Source organism: Crocodylus siamensis, chromosome 6, assembly GCF_052110815.1.
Source record: "Crocodylus siamensis isolate JL-2025a chromosome 6, ASM5211081v1, whole genome shotgun sequence".
Lineage (NCBI taxonomy): Eukaryota > Metazoa > Chordata > Crocodylia > Crocodylidae > Crocodylus > Crocodylus siamensis.
Genome location: NC_143400.1, coordinates 11842200 through 11845432, shown reverse-complemented (window position 1 = coordinate 11845432; position 3233 = coordinate 11842200). Strand labels below are relative to the sequence as shown.

Here is a 3233-nt window from a genome sequence, read left to right as displayed (position 1 = left end):
AGAAGCAGTACTCTGGGAGATGTAAAGCATTAAAGGGTGCATGCGTAGTGGGTGACAGTTAGTTGCTCTTTGCAGCAAAGGGTAAAGGTGGGACCCCAGAGGGGAAGAATAGATGGATATGTCAGAATGACCTCCTAGTAGATATCTTAAACAGCACCCTCATTTTAATTCAGAAAATGCCAACCATGGAAATCAGAGGATGTAAACAGCATGACACAAGACATCCAACTCTTTGATGCAACAGTGCTTTTAATGCAGGTGAGAAGCGCAGCATACATACAATGAAACAAGAAAATAGTTCAGCATACAAGGAATAGGGTTTCAAAAGTGACTACAAGTAACAATTCCCGACATGGTTATTCCTTTAATTCAAGTTGTGCTTCTTTTCATTCCTGGTGAACCTAGAGTTTGACAATGAAGTCCAGGTAGGAACAAGTTCAAGTAACTGCTTTGGCCCTGGTTGGTATTAAATGACAGAAACCCTGTTAAAGCAGAGGCCTAGGCAGCTTCTCTCCCTCATGCCTCCGTTTACAAACCAGTGTGTGTTTCTGGACAGAACAGAACTGAAACGATGGGAAAACCTGGGTTATGGCACCGTGTCAAGGGGATTTACACCCGCCTTCCCACACCCAGAGCTCTGTAACGGGGCATTGATGTAACAAAGAATCAGCACTTCAGGCTAATACCAGGGAGAGCTTAGCTGGGAATGCATCAGAGGAAAGTATCATACAAGCAAGGTAAAGCACGAGGAAGGTGTCTCTGGGCCTGTTTGCAGAAGGGGTGAGCGCACGTCTCTCCCATTCACGTCAGCTGGAGATATCGGAGCTCACCACCTCTGCAAGCCATGCCCATAATCTCAGCCATCTATCCACATCGCTGCCTGGTTGTTCCCTGTCCCGTGGCCATTCCTCCAAGGTTTAGCACGGCGCACAGTTGCCATTGAGGTACCTGTGGCCCCATCGCCAGCCCCCAGAACCACAAAGGCCCCCGTAACCCCATAACCCACCATAGCCATAGGGACCCCCAGCACCAGTGTAGCCCGCGGGAGCCATAGAAGCCCCTGGACCCGAAGCTGCCCCCGTATCCAGCTCCAAGGTGAGGAAGCCCGGCGGATCCCACAAAGCTGTCCTGAGGGAAGGAGCTGAGGGTGGCTCCAGGGAAGGTCACAACAGACGCGGGCGGCTGGATCACCACTCTGGAGTCGGGGCACTGCCGGACGCACGGCTCGTTGTAGCTGTCAGCGATGGGCTGTGGGACAGCCACCCCGCAGGGGCTGGCGCAGATGCCAGAGCTCAGAGCTGGAGAGCAAGCCATCCTTTCCTTGTGGGGGGAGTCTGAAATGCAGAGCACAGCAAGGAGTTGGGGTGAGGAGGACATAAGTCACTTGAGTCGCACTGCTCTGAATGCGGCTCTTCCCATGTCCCCAGCTGCCAGCTCAGCACCCCCACGACCCTGATGCCTCCGCGCCTTGAACACAGGATTTGTTGTAGTGGATCAGAGCGGTGACCTCCCTGCCTTGCGCCCTCCCTCAAACCCCAGTACAATCTGATAGCCTTGAAGCGCTCCATTATGACAGCAATACAAGCGCTTCTTCCTTACACCTGCAATTGGAAATATTAGAAATCTTCTCCTTTTGGCCTGTCTGGGACATTTCTATACCTCACTCTCTGAGGAAATATAGAGCAACCTGCTTTGCCTCTCCAAATTCCTGACCAAATCAATACTGGAACCTGCAACATAAAGTAGGAAAAACACAAAGCAAAACATTTCTATTGCTACAAGTCAAAGAACACATACAGAAGTAGGACTGGAAATGAATGTGAACACAATATCTGCCTAGTTATAAGGACACTTAGTCTAAGCAGACTTACCCTGTTCCCTGAGGAGAGCAAGTGAAGAGAAGTGGTTGGAAAAGCCCGGTGTTGGGTCTGCTTTTATACTGTTTTAAGACTGCCCGGAGCATTGGCGGCACCTTTTTGTGTTGCACTGTGCCCCAATTAGTTACAAAACAACACAAGCTGCATGGTAAATTCCTTCAGTTGTGATAATTGTTTCCCTCAGTGTTTGGCCTATTAATGTGGTCTCAGCCCTCGTAATCACCATGCCTACATCACACCCGGCACACTGTGCTCCTCCTAAAACTTTATGGGCTGCCAGAAAGCGTGCATCATTCTTGTGACTTGATCACAATGACCTGAGGAATGAAGTGGGGGGACATCCAGGGCCATGTCGATAGCACGGGATAGTCGTGGGCAGGGCTCTGGACAGTCGGCCCACCCTGCCTACGGTGCTGCTGCTGACGGGCTTTGTGCGGTTCATCCACAACCTCCAAGGACGAGGGAGTTTCTCTTCTTCACACTCCTGCTCAGTTCCTCATACTGCCAGTGCCCAAGGGCTCTGGTCCCTTGGCCGAGGGAGTCATTTCACTGCAGTCACCTGCCTTTGTGACAGCCCGATATGATGAAGTGAGCACCCTGCAAGAGGGACAGTGCATCTCCATCGAGAGTCATGGGAGCTTTGAAAGAAGGTCTTACCTAGGATGTAAATGGGAGATTGGACTTCGGGAGTTTTAATTTATTAGAGGTGAAGCAAACTAGGCTTCCTAGGGAAGTAAAGTACATCAGAAGGAAAAGGCACTGGGCCTAAGTGGGGGAAATGACATCACAAGCCGATTGGAAGCTGACATGAGTGATCCTGATGTGATTCTCTGAAGCGACACAGTTCACCTACCCTGATGCCTGTAATGGTTTAGATATAAGCTAATATCATCCTAGTGCTGCACTGTGCATGTACCCCACAGTGATGCCTTTTTGTGAAGTGCCTTGAAATCTTTAGCTTGGGGAGAGCATCAGCAAGTTCATCACGACAGCCCCTTGACGGCCAATTAGCAGAACAGCCAGGGGAGGGGAAGATCACAGGTAGAACTGGTAAATTTGGGTTGTTCCTTTTTACAGAGGAACAAACCCAAAAGCCCAACTGCTCATGAAATATTCTCACAAGCATTAGCTTATATGCAAAACAACATAAATAACAAATGTTATCACAGAAGTCCTGCTACCAGTGAGATGATTTATGCACAGATAGTTCTGAACCATTCAAGTATTTTCTGTACCTTTGGTGAACTACTGCTTAAGAAAACAGCAACTGCATAATACGGGGGTCTATTTTTAACACCGTTGCTTTTACACCATGAGGAAAACATTTGTCCCGAGAATGGTTCATTTGTAAGAATC

The 3233-nt window shown here is 49.1% G+C and overlaps 1 pseudogene across 1 annotated transcript; it reads right to left on the bottom strand.

Moving 5' to 3' along the window:
• Positions 1–243: 243 nt before the first annotated feature.
• On the bottom strand, positions 244–1911 carry LOC149861061 (claw keratin-like; annotated as a pseudogene). The gene is made up of 2 exons (XR_016442930.1): positions 1872–1911; positions 244–1334 (listed from the first exon to the last, which is right to left on the bottom strand). The product of XR_016442930.1 is annotated as a claw keratin-like (transcript).
• Positions 1912–3233: the final 1322 nt, after the last annotated feature.